Below are 14164 nucleotides of genomic sequence, written 5' to 3'. Positions count from 1 at the left end.
TTTCATACAATATCAAAGGGCTCCCTTATCCCTTTGTGTCACTTTGTTAAAAGAAGTGCAAGATGAAAAGAAGGTTGGAAGAGAAGAATAAACAATCTTTCATCCTTCCTGCTTTCCCAGTTGTTTGAGAACGGGACAATGCTAAGCTAATTTTCTTCGCACCAGCCATGAGCGGCAGCTGGCTAGCTAGTGCGGCTAAACCAGGGCACAACTGATCCTCTAAGTCGGTGGTTCTCAACCGCGGTCCTCGAGTACCCCCCTATCCAGCCTGTTTTCCATGTCTCCCACAAGCAACACAGGTGTTTCAAACCAGCCGCTAATCAGCAAGCTCTGCATGAAGCCTGATAACGATCCTCAGCTGCGTTAGCTGGTGGGACGTGGAAAACAGGCTGGATGGGGCTACTCGAGGCCCGGGTCTGAGAAACAGTGCTCTAAGGCCCCGTCTAGACGGAATCAAAGCCGGCAACGTTCATCAAACAAATCTCGTACACACAGAAGCATTTCAAGACTTGCGTGTGTCCAAAAGAAGACGCTGAGGACGTTTAACGGCTGTAATGTATATGCCAAGCCTAGAGTGGCGCTGTAGCGCAGCCACAGGGAGTTAACGGAAAGCGCAGAAGAATAATCAGCCAAGAAGATGAACACTTTATTGCAATCTACAGAGCAAACATGGCTTTGCATGTATCGAAACAAAATGAAAAAGACGAACACAGGAGAAGTGACAATGGCGGGTGATTCAAGTACAACACCGCTTGTTGAACGTGGGAATAAAGAAGCAAAATATTTTTGCTGCAAAAGCATAAGCAAGCTAAGGAGGCCAAGCAAAACGACAACGACACGGCTATCCGCCATTGTTGTTGACAGACTGACGGTTTACGTCATCAATGCGTCGTCATCGAGCTGCGACCATGACGTCATCACTGCATATGGTGTCTAGACGGACACGTTTTGAAATCTATCCACTCTGGAGCCCCTGATCGGTTACAAGCTCGGAAACAGCGCCATCGTGTGGACGAACGGCCTAAGCGGTAAGAAACTTGTGAGGATGCATTGAAACTGGCTTTCGTGCGGACGAACGGCCTAAGTCACTAATGCTCGCCTTCATGATAGTGAATGAGCTACGCTTTTGACAAGTATCGTTAACACTAAGGCAAGAAGAGAGAACAAGAGAAGACAGAGAAGCCATGCTAACCGCTAAGCGAACATGAGCTGCGGAGTAGGGAAACATCAGAAATAGTGATTAAAGACCCTGTAAAAAAAAAAAAAAAAAAAAGATCAGAAGAACAAAAGTGTCTTGTAAAATTGACACAACAGAGAAAATAATATTGTTAACAAGCCTTAGAAATTTTAATGGATAAAACAACCAAGTATGGACAATTGCGAGTTAATATCACAATTACATGACAGGCCAAAATCGTCCGTAAGCTCTCCGCTCATTGAAAATTATTGTACTTTGGATCCTTTTGATTTCAAAATGTGATGAAAGTCGTGACTACTATAATAATCTGCCTGGTTTGTATGCTAATCACAGGCAAAAGCAATACAATACGCCCGTTTGTTTTCACGGTGTAAGGTGCATTTCATTGTGGAAATATCAGAAATGCCCGAATGTTCGGAATCAGCCATATGAAATAGGGCTCCAAAATCGCAAAAATAGATGGCGCTTTTCACCTGTAGGACTGTGCGGGCGTGTCCACTCAAGTCAACTGTAACATTTGTTCGTGCAGTATGCGCTAAAGTGTTGTAGTCACCTGAAGGCTGTTTGCCGTTGTGTTTAATAAGGAGTTAACATTCCCCATAGTGTCTCTGTTAGCGAGGACCCTTCCTCAACAACACAGATTTATGCTCTGACATATCGGAGGACCCCCGCCATGGCAGCGCAAAAGAGCTAGCTCGTTAGCTCACGGGCTCGCGAATGCAATCAGTTAAGTGTCTCTTTTATGTGCCTCTTCAAATGGTGCACGGAGCGAGGGTGTGGCGTATTCGACGAAAGCAACACAAGATCAGCCGATCCGCTCGCTAGCGGCTAATAGCGATATCAAGATGTCATTTTGTCATGTGATGTCATTTTCAGTTGTCAGCGAGTGGCAAAATGGGGATATTAAAAAAAAAAAAAGGGTTGATTTTGCTGCTTAATTCATGTTCCACAAACACAATATTAATCAAAATTCCGTAGGTGAGGTTGGAGAATCCAGGTCCAGAAAGTAAAAATCCTGAAACAGTTTGGCTTTAGCCTCAGGTGCTTCTACTCATCAGGTGGAGACGAGCTCATTTGCCTGCTAGCTGTTAGAAGCTTTATTTTTAATTTTTTTTTTTTACTTGACTTCCCCTTTCAGTTAATATTACAATATTCTGTATAGCTGTAACATGAATGTGCTCAATTTATACCTCGATATGAATTTTAGGCCCAGCCCTAGCTCAAAGTTACAATGAAGAAGCAGCCTCATTTAACACCGCGCCGTATTTTGGTAGCTACTTCTTGCTTAGCTCTTTGCTTGACAGGACGCTCAGACGACAGTGAAAGGACATTTGATTTGGATGTGTTTTGACGGATGCTTTAAGAGTTTGAGTCCATCTGTTGTGTTATGTTTGACAAGAAGCACCGAGTGAAGCTGAAGGCTGCTACGTTAGCTTCTTGGGCTAGCCACTAGCCACTAGCCACGTTGCCGCCGGCTGGCTTGCTGCCACATGCTTGTCACTCGTCATCAAACATTGTGTGTATGTTAACATTATACATTCCATTGGTGGTTGGTTTCAGTTTACCGCTGCGCACAAAACACATTTTCTGTTTGTAATACAACTTTGTAGTTGCATGAATGCATGTCTAATTCACAGGTAACACGACCTCTCTAGTTTAAGCGAGACACACATATCAATTTTTAACATCTCAATTTTTTTTTTTTCCAAAACGTGAGCGACCACACACATGGTGAAGATTTTTTTTGTGTGCTTACAGCTTGGATAGACACACATACAGACACATATGCCCGGCGCACAATGTTGCCAACTCCCCAGCAGGGTTTTTATAGTTTCGGAATTTTTATTTTATTTCGTTTTGAGGTTGTTGTTTTTTTTTTTTTACTTAGTTAGTTTTAATTAGTTTTCAGGGTGGTTCTGTTAGTTTTTATAGTTATTTAAAAAATGCTTAGTTTTAGTTAGTTTCGATATTAGTTTTCGTTTTAAATAAAAGTGTGTCACTTGTGTGCAATATTTAACAAATTCACTGCCATTGATGGCTACTGACATCAAAAATTTATTTGAACTATTTCTATTAGTTTAACATTGTTCCACTTTTGTTAACAAGAGTATAAAAACCTCGATTTTTTTTATTGTACATTTAGAACAGATATCAAATTTATGATTAATTGTGAGTTAACAACTAAAGTCATGCAACTAATTACAATAAAAAAAAATAGGAGCGTCAGGCGATTAAAATCATAATTGCACGACTTTACGAGTTAACTCACGATTAATCCCACATTTTATATCTGTTCTAAATGTACAATAAAAAAAAATCGAGGTTTTTATACTCTTGTTAACAAAAGTGGAAAAAATGTTAAACTAACAGAAATAGTTCAAATGAATTTTTGCCGTCTATAACCTTCAATGGCAGTGAATGAGTTAATAAACACCGTGGTAAAAGGAAAAAAAGTAACAAATTTCTCACCTAGCGTTGCATTTCGCCTGAGCGGGCAAGCCAAGCTATTGGAGCCAAAAAAATCAAGCACGCAAAATTGTCACGTTGCGACATCATCTGAAAGTGCTTTTCTATTGGCTGTTGCTAGATGACATCATTTCTATGTGATACACTTTCAAATGTCCTCATCATGAATATACTTATAATCACATTTAAAATCATCCCCAAAGGCTCATGCATTAAATTCATCACTAAAGACTAAAACGAAGGACATTTTCGCTATAATTATAGTTAGTTTTGTTATAATAAAATGTAGTTTCGGTAAGCATTTTCGCTTTTATTTACGAAATACTTTTCAGATTTTTAGTTTTAGTTTTTTTCGTTAGCTAAAATAAACTTGCTCCCCAGTGAGGAAAGTAGCTATTGGCTGTCCTAAAAGTCGCTAAATTACATCATCGCCTAATTTGCATGATTGTCAATTTGCATGTAATTGTAATAGTTACTGTAGGAGAGAGGAATAACATTGTGGGAGAGGCAAAAAGTGACACCGTAAATATGTTTAGAACTACAAATGAACTTTCTTTCTGTTTTGTTCTTTTTCCCGATGAAACTTCTCAACATAACTTCATGACTTATTGCTTTGTCTACCAGAAAAAGTCGCTAGATTAGTTGCCCAGTCGCTTTTGACAAAAATGATTGCGTACCACATATCTGCCAGCTGAAACTGAAAAACTGTGTTTTGAGGTTACACATAAAACATATTGAACTGTATTATTTTATTGAAACCCAAAAAACAAGGCACGATTGTCAAGAAAAAAGTAGATAGCCACACGGAGAGCAAACAGCAATTCAGGAGCGAGTGTGGATATGAGCAATCGCACCGTTTGCACCTGCGTCCTGTTGATGGGTACGCGTGCACCCCGCTCCAATCAACATCTACCACCGAGTTGCGTCACAGCATCTGTAATTACTCTCCTTCTTATTTTAGCGAGGCTTCCCTGACGAAGGTCACAAAGTGCCGCTAGTACGGGCTCCCGCGCTAAGCGACGTCTGACGTTTCCTTTTTTTTTTTCGTTTCCACTCTTTGCCCACTCAATCAGGGCGCCGGTGGCCAAGGAGACCAAAGGGTCGGACAATCAAGGAAAACTGTAAGCGCTGTTTCGTCATCGCTACATATTTCTCAGAGGCCCATTTTTTTTTTATTCGTCTCACAACTATTCCCACACTCGCAAATGTTAGCTCGTGACTGAAATTCATAATAATGAGTTCACCCAAAATACAGCAGGACCACCAGTTTGTGCGCAAATGACAAAATTGAGCAAAAAGCCGTGCGCATGTTTGACACTGGACTGAGTAATACTATGCGTATGTATTCTCAAGAACAATGACACGCTACAGTGTGCGTGCGTGCGTGGAAGTCAACGGCAACGGAAAATGTCCAAGGCGCCGCTTCCTGACCAACTTATTAAGTGTTGGCTTAAACGCGCCGTGCCTTACAAGAGTGACATCTCCAGCTGCGCCAGTAATGAGCTGTCAGACATGTTGTCATCTACGATGGAAGGCGCAAGCGGCTACTCAAAATTTATGCAAATTATCAGCTGGAAAAAAAAAAAAGGCGGTTTAAAGAAATAGCGCCATATATATTTTGGTAAATCCTCTTGAGAGGTTTAATGCTGAAAGTTAGGATTTGTTGATGAATACCACTTGGCTATTGACATAACAGGAATGATCATTTGAGTTTCTAGATGTTCTGAATATGTTTACTTGGTAATGGTAAAAAGTAATGCATACTGTAAAAAAAAAAAAAAAAAAAAAAAAAACGATCATGTACGAGGAAAATTTTTTTTCTTCAAATTTGTCTTTATTCGAGTGTTGTCAAATTGATTAATCACAAAAAATATTGCATTAATCATGTATTAATGCAGATTAATCCCACTATTAATTTTGAGTGCAGATGATCCTTTAGCTTGACAGCGGATGGCTACGTTAAAGGTTGTGCTTGAGCAATAAACATAACTACATGCATTAAAGTAAAGCATTTAATAAATGTTTCATTCTGAATATTTGTTCATGTCAAACTACTGGCGTCATTTTTTTTCCCATTTTAAATTATGCAAGTAATTAACTGATTACAAAAAGAAGAGGATGAGAGTGCAGTGAATCTAAAAAGACGTCCAGAAAAAAAAAAAAAAGACGTCCTCATAACGTTACTGTAAATGTCGAAAGAATTGACACATAACAGTAGCTCTTCAAATTTGACAGGCAAAAAATGTTGACTAAAAAGCCTTTTTAATTAAGTGATTAAACGTGATTAGTCCAAATACTAAAATCTGATTAATCTGATTTTGAATTTTTTTTGTTTGTTTGACAGCTCTAGTTATTATTCACATTAGCTGGCAAAATGTATGCAAATATGTGGACTTTTGGGGCGTGGTTTCGATTGACGGACGACAACTTGCTCCAGAAACGAGGTGATGCCGCAGGCGGTTCTGGGTTCGATTCTAGGCTCTGACATTACTGTGTGGCATTTGCATGTTCTCTTTCATACTCACAAGGCAGTTTTCTGGGTAATCGGCCCTACCACATCCCCAAAACATGAATATAATTCACTAAATTCAGAGTCTAAATCTAAACGTTAGCCTCTTTCTGTCTGATGTTATCACTCTGCTGTGAGATAAAGCAAGATGTCTACAGTTGGGGGTTGGGGTGGGGCGCCAGATGATAACTGCCTGTTCATGTGTGTATACTGTATATGACCTCGCCGAAGGAGAAACAGGCAGCTGCTGCTCAGACCAGCCATCGGGTTGTAATTAAATAGTCTCCTCACATGCAAGTTTTGATGAAATTGTATCTCTCATTCATTTCTCTCAGTGTTTGTCCTGTCTCTTGTCTACTAAAGGGATCGCATTTTTCCCTTGACACCCATAGGCATGAATGTGATTGGCTGTGTGTACATACAGTATGTCCCATGTGATTGACTGGCGGCCCATGTCTGCCATCAGTGACAATTGACAACATTTAAACACATTAAGAGAAGATTTGTACAAGCGAAGTAAAGAAATAAAAGTTGATTTTACCGTACTGTGAAATTGATTCCAAAATGTTTAGAAGACCTTAATCAAAAGTATGAGAAAACAGCGACGTTTTTAACCTTATTCCATTTACCTGCAGCATAACAGCTCAATGACGCTTCACCATGTTTACTTTGAACTCTGGGCTCCACTAATTGGCCCGAGTCGGCAGACCCCAGAACCCCGCTGGGTTTATATTCAATCAGCATTTCTTTCATGTATTCAGGATCCAAACTATTCATTGATTTGCAGACGCTGAATTTTAATTGGTTGAGCAGATTTCCCGTCATGTCAACATTTTGTCATGTTTCAGTTCTGTGGGGGTTGGGTTTTTGTTTGTTATGGGTGTTCTTCTTGTTCATGTTTGTGGTTGTTGTTTTGTCGTGTTCCTGGTTTCTTCCCTTGTTTCGTTGTGTCTAACCACGTCCACCTGTGAGTGTCTTCCCTTCCCCAGGTAAGTCTCATTAGTGTTGGTGTATTGAGGACGGAAGCAAAGCCCGCTTGGTTCCTCAAACAAATCTCGTACATACAGAAGCATTTCAAGACTCACAGCCAGCCAAGTCGTCCTCGTCACAGCCAACCAAGTCGTCCTCGTCACAGTCAGCCAAGTCGTCCTCGTCACAGCCAACCAAGTCGTCCTCATCACAGCCGGCCAAGTCGTCCTCATCACAGCCAACCAAGTCGTCCTCGTCACAGCCAACCAAGTCGTCCTCATCACAGTCAGCCAAGTCGTCCTCGTCACAGCCAACCAAGTCGTCCTCATTACAGCCAGCCAAGTCATCCTCGTCACAGACAGCCAAGTCGTCCTCGTCACGGCCAACCAAGTCGTCCTCGTCACGGCCAGCCGAGTCGTCCTCATCACAGCCAGCCAAGTCGTCCTCATTACAGCCAGCCAAGTCATCCTCGTCACAGACAGCCAAGTTGCCGTCATCACAGCCAACCAAGTTGTCCTCGTCACGGCCAACCAAGTCGTCCTCGTCACAGCCAGCCAAGTCGTCCTCATCACAGCCAGCCAAGTCGTCCTCGTCACAGCCAGCCAAGTCGTCCTCGTCACAGCCAACCAAGTCGTCCTCATTACAGCCAGCCAAGTCATCCTCGTCACAGACAGCCAAGTTGTCCTCATCACAGCCAACCAAGTTGTCCTCGTCACGGCCAACCAAGTCGTCCTCGCCACAGCCAGCCAAGTCGTCCTCATCCCAGCCAGCCAAGTCGTCCTCGTCACAGCCAACCAAGTCGCCCTCGTCACAGCCAACCAAGTCGTCCTCATCACAGTCAGCCAAGTCGTCCTCGCCACAGCCAACCAAGTCATCCTCATTACAGCCAGCCAAGTCATCCTCGTCACAGACAGCCAAGTTGTCCTCGTCACGGCCAACCAAGTCGTCCTCGTCACAGCCAGCCAAGTAGTCCTCGTCACGGCCAGCCGAGTCGTCCTCGTCACAGCCAACCAAGTCGTCCTCGTCACAGCCAGCCAAGTCATCCTCGTCACAGCCAACCAAGTCGTCCTCATCACGGCCAGCCAAGTCCTCCTCATTACAGCCAGCCAAGTCATCCTCGTCACAGACGGCCAAGTTGTCCTCATCACAGCCAACCAAGTTGTCCTCATCACGGCCAACCAAGTCGTCCTCGTCACAGCCAGCCAAGTCGTCCTCATCACAGCCAGCCAAGTCGTCCTCGTCACAGCCAACCAAATCGTCCTCATCACAGCCAACCAAGTTGTCATCGTCACATTCAACCAAGTCGTCCTCATCACAGCCAGTCAAGCCGTCATCGTCACAGCCAGTCAAGCCGTCATCGTCACAGCCAACCAAGTCGTCATCGTCACAGCCAACCAAGTCGTCCTCGTCACAGCCAGCCAAGTCGTCCTCGTCACAGCCAACCAAGTTGTCCTCATCACAGCCACCCAAGTCGTCATCGTCACAGCCAACCAAGTCGTCCTCATCACAGCCAGTCGAGTCGTCATCGTCACAGCCAGCCAAGTCGCCCTCATCACAGCCAGCCAAGTCGTCCTCATCACAGCCAACCAAGTCACTCCACAGCAAGTCAAGTCAAGCCAAATCAGGTCCTGTAACGTCACGCTCGTTCCAGTCATGGCGACCAGTATACTTAAGTACTACACATTGCACTTGATTCCTGTTTCCTTGCATTTGGGTCCACCATCCCTTATCCACTCACGTTACCTCATGACACATTTGCAAATACAAAGCAAGATATTAGCATGTTGTTGTGTCTTAGCTAAGCTGTGCCATACTCCCCAGTCTACACTTTTTTAATAACTTCAAAATGTAATCTGAGGTATTCACGTAACATGCAGAAATGTTTCCAAATGTCTTGTAGCATGTCATCCACTTCTGCAAGGATGCAAATAAACGTGGCTCCCAAACAGTTTTATGTTTACTTGATGGTCCAGAAAATCCTCATATTCATGTAAATGCGCTCATTCAGCTAATTGCAAGCCAGAGTGTGAGCTCCTTGTGTCACCTTCTCAACAGAGCGGCGGCCCGTTCACCAACGCCGCACCACCACCAGTTCTGCCATCTCGCCCACCACCCGTTGGCTCTCATTCTTGTTGGGTGCCAGAAGCAAATGCTCCATCTCAATTACTCACTGAAATTCTAATGGAACGCTTCCCTACAGGATGAGGCCCATCGCAGAGGGGGCCGCAGTCAGCGCCGTTGGTGAAGCTGCTTTGATTACTTGAATACACTCTTAGCGTTGGAGTCACTGCAGATGTCTGCTAATTGTGGTGATTATGGCGAACGGAGGGGGGTAGGAATATGCAATGAATTTCACATTGCTTTCATGCCTCACATCCGTTGGTTATAAGCATCTGCTATACAAGCGCAGCATCCGGAGTGGTTGGAGATGGACAAAAGTGACAAAGGGAACGGGCACGCCATTCTGGATGGGCACACATTCGAAATGCCAAGTGCAGCCAGATTGGGTGCGTTTATTTTTGTAGTTTTGTTCATTTTAGAAACCATTTTAGTAAGTTCCTCTTGGACTCCTGTCTTCTCATGTGTACGACTGGATGGACATTTTAATAGTCTTTGTACCCTATTCATTCATTGGTCAGAATTACAAGCCATATCTGTCAGTTTGTGTCTGAGCAATTTGCTAAATAAAGCACACCCGCCTCCATGTTTATATATATATATATATATATATATATATATATAGTGCATTAATTTTGAGTTTATTTAAAGTGCTTTTACATTTTTTAACGCACGATTAATGACCGCCCCTTACTTGAAAAGCCTGTACTGGGGGAATTCCAGTCGCAAAACAGCAGACATATCCACGTCAAAATTTAGCAGTGACAAATTTAATAATAATGAATATATTTGTGGAGACTGGGGTCAAGTTGTATTTTACAATTTAAAAAATGTGCAGAATTTCACAAGTTACATCATGTTAAAGATGAGATATTTCTTAGTATGAAAAGAAAAATGCACTAAGCTGTCACCAACGTCTTACAAATGCAATAATGCCATCTAGTGGCAGAAAAATGATCTCAACACAAATCAATATCACACTTTTTTCCTTTTTTTTTTAAACTCAATTTTACAAATTATTATGAAATTACTGTATCAATTACTAAAAGATGCAGCCATATTTCTATTTAACATTTTTCTCACTTATGTTAACAAGAGTATGAAAACTTAAATATGTTATTGCACATTTTATTATACATTTAGAACAGATATAAAATTTGCGATTAATCATGAGTTAACTATTGAAGTTTTGTGATTAATTATGATTAAAAAAAATTCATCACCTGACACCCCTAATATACAGTAATGCCGTTAGATACAAGTGGATGGATACCAGCTCAGTGGCCGAGTGGTAGAGTGTCCGCTCTGAGCCTGGGAGGTCTTGGGTTCAATTCCCGGCCGGGTCATACCAAAGACTATAAAAATGGGACCGATTGCCACTCTGCTTGACACTCAGCATTAAGGGTTGGAATTGGGAGGTTAGATCACCACATGATTCCCGAGCGCGGCGCTGCTGCTGCTCACCGTTCCCTCAGGGGATGGGTCAAATGCGGAGAACAAATTTCGCCCCACTTAGATGGGTGTGACAATCAGTGGAACTTATCTTATCTTATCTTAAGTGACCCAACTGTTAAATTTTTCAAGAAACGAACCATCATTTGGACAATTTTTTTTTCCTTTGAAAAGCTTGCAAAAATCTGAGATATAAGCGTCCCTTGAAAAAAGTGCATAACCCGTTTTCACAAATCAATACATGTTTTCAATTGTTAACGTCTGCTCATACATAAGTTCAAAGCTGATTTTTTTTAGTTGATATTAATACGCCACAAATATAGTGCCTGAAAGTTGAATTTGTTATAAATAGAATATTATATGGCCTTTAGTGAAGTAAATTAATACTTTTATAAACACTCTCATCCTACAAGTTAAAAAAGGCTATTGAGGAACCTTGATTTCAACAAAGGTGGTGACTTGGCGGAAGAACACACCAGATCAGTCTGCTATCTGCCACTAATTGCCGGTGAAGCAGTCACCTGTGTGGCCAGAACTCATACTGTTTTGTTGGAACAATTTATATTTATAAGTTATGCACAATTTAGATTTTTGTTGCTTCATTTGATTAATACCACGGAGTACTGTATTAGGGTAGGCCACGTATAAATATATATATATTTTTAGAGAGGGTGGTAATATTTTGATAAAAAAACCGAACAAATGTACGAGAAAAACTTGAATATTTGCGACATAATAAAGTGGCAAATTCAAGAGAAAAAAACTCACAAATTTACGAGAAATATACTCGCAGATTTGCAACATCAATGCTTAATACAGGGATGTGATTTGACCAAAGTGAAATTATCTGAAAATTTAGCCGGGGGTCTGGGGGCCGCTGGCACCCAGCTAGGTCCAGAGGTCGAAGCCCCCCGGAGCTCATGGGTTTTCCGTGTTTTTAAGTACTTTCAATGCACTCACATGACAAAGAAATAGACAAAACAACAGCATAAATTTTCAATGTATATTGAACTATCCCATATAAAATGGCAGTTTTAGTCAACTCAAAATCAGTCACATTCAAAAACATTGGACTGCCTTTGCTTTTAAAAACTATCACTGAGAATATCATCATATCTAACTAATGTGATTACTAAGTTAACACATAAATAATGTTGAAGAGTTCAAATTTCATGAACAAATACAGTAATTGTATCATGACCAAATGAAAAGTAACTCATATTAGAGCATACCACAAATGTCTTTGTTATAGCAGAAGATGTTATCTGCCGGAGTCATGTGCAAACACAATGAACTACTAAAAAAAAAAAAAAAAAATTCGGATTTTTTTTGGGGTGGGGGGGGGATAAAAAATGCGGAATTCCGCGAATTAGCGGAAAAATCACATCCCTGTTAATATGATATGGCTAATCTCTGCTAAAGAAATGACGGTACGTGTATTTCTTGCAAGTTTCTGAGTTTTTTGTCTTGCAAATCTGCCACTTTATTTTGCAAGTATTCAAGTTTTTTTCTCGTAAATTTGTGAGTTTTCTTTCTTGCAAATTTGACACTTATAATGTCGAAAATATTCGAGTTTTTTTCTCGAAATATGCCTGCCTCTCTACAATATATATATATTTATATGTGGCCCTAATACGTCGTCATAGATTAAACATACATTGGTGTATGCAAAGAACTGCATGATGGTGAATTTTTTAACAAAGACTGAAATGTTAAATGGCTTTTCTTTTTTTTTCTTTTTTTACAGTGCAGTGGCAGTGAACAGAACTCAACTTCACAACAAACAACAGTGTGGCAGATTGTGAACAGGGGGTGTATTTCACAAAGCAGGTTTAGTGAAAACTCTGGGTCAAGAAAGCCTGAAATGTGGTCAACTCTGCGTTTTCCGTTTCAGAATGAGAGGTCATTGAAACCAGAGAAAAAGAGGTAACTCTAGCCTGTTTCATAAAAATAGGTCATTTAAGATCAGTTCATTTAAGGTCAGTTACCGTAGTAACATGTTCAATGAACCAAACCTGGTCGGTTGCAGGTTTTTCACAATGAACCTCGAGGATTACTGTCCCCGCCTCTTTTCAGCCACATTTCCGCATTCATAAAGTCCGCTGCGGCGAGTTTTTGCCTAAATACGCCTATAGTCTATAGTACACTTTTGTCACAAACATGGCATGTCCTTTAGAGAATGACCTTATTGATAAAGGTGCCGCATTATTGCGCAGAGAATTAAAAATTCGTCGTGAGATTGTTATTGGACCGCGTTCCAGACAGTTCTCTTTTTGTGCGGTACCGTTTCACATCACAGTCCATCACTTTGCACATTTGCAACATTACCAGCCGTAGTCCTGCGCTCACATTACAACATTTACAGTATTGTGTGTTGCGCTCTGTTTTTTCTCTTAGAACGGTTTGAATAATGTTTTTATATTTCATCTTAAAGTCAAGTGCTTAGTGTAGTGGCAACGCCAGGTGCAACTACTCTGCGTTGATATGACGACCTCAAATCAGCGGTCCTGGAACCGAAAACGCTGAGTTTCCTATTTCACGGCATGTCAACTCGCTGTTCAGGGTTCGGCTCGGTGTTTGTTGAACATTCTTTGTGGAATGGACCCCAGTTCTTGCCACTCCCAGTTGAAATTTAATATCAAGACAATGTGTATTTAAAACAACTATAAAAATACTCACAAGCAATCTTTTCCTCTGTGAAGAACAACTCATGTTACTGCGGTTTACTGAGCATTTGTGACCGTCTCCTTCATTTATGTCCGTATGTCGGCATCAAATTGCTCCCAGGTGGCCACGGTGCGCACACTAGAAAAAGCACAAGATCCACTGAACTGAAGCAAACAAGGTGGCAGAAACGGTTTCATTTTTACATTTGATTTAATTATGTCGTAACTGTTTTTTTAAAAATACAGTACAATGTTATAGAGCAGAGGTCCCCAACCCTGGTCCTCAGGGAGCGGTATCCAGCCTGTTTTCCATGGCTCCCACAGCCAACACAGGTGATTCATATCATCAGCTAATCAGCAATCTCTGGAGAAGGCTGATAACGATCTCCACCTGTGTTGTTATAGAGTGTCATTTGTATTCTAAAAAAAAAACAACACATGACATTTTTTGGGGGTTGGAACGGATTAATGGCAATTTCCTTAATTTCAATGGGAAAAGATGATTTGAAAGTATTAAACTCGTACCTCAAGGCACCGCTGTACTTGTACTCTAATGCAGAGGTCCCCAACCCTGATCATCAGGGACCGGTATCCAGCCTGTTTTCCATGCCTCCCACAGCCAACACAGGTGATTCATATCATCAGCTAATCAGCAATCTCTGGAGAAGGCTGATAACGATCTCCACCTGTGTTGTTATAGAGTGTCATTTGTATTCTAAAAAAAAACAACACATGACATTTTTTGGGGGGTTGGAACGGATTAATGGCAATTTCCTTAATTTCAAT

General features: G+C 41.4%; 1 protein-coding gene across 1 annotated transcript in view; it reads right to left on the bottom strand.

Annotated features, from left to right (window-relative positions):
* The window catches only part of LOC144044927 (uncharacterized), a 37169-nt gene extending 23085 nt beyond the window's left edge, over positions 1 to 14084 (bottom strand). Inside the window, exons 1-3 of the mRNA XM_077559639.1 lie at positions 13904 to 14084; positions 13628 to 13798; positions 13392 to 13517 (exon numbers count right to left, since the gene is read on the bottom strand). The gene's annotated coding sequence lies outside the window, so the exon portion shown is untranslated. The remainder of the gene's footprint in view (positions 1 to 13391; positions 13518 to 13627; positions 13799 to 13903) is intronic.
* Positions 14085 to 14164: the final 80 nt, after the last annotated feature.

Source organism: Vanacampus margaritifer, chromosome 2 (assembly GCF_051991255.1).
Source record: "Vanacampus margaritifer isolate UIUO_Vmar chromosome 2, RoL_Vmar_1.0, whole genome shotgun sequence".
Lineage (NCBI taxonomy): Eukaryota > Metazoa > Chordata > Actinopteri > Syngnathiformes > Syngnathidae > Vanacampus > Vanacampus margaritifer.
The sequence above is the reverse complement of the archived record's forward strand: the minus strand, read 5'-3'. Positions and strand labels throughout refer to the sequence as shown.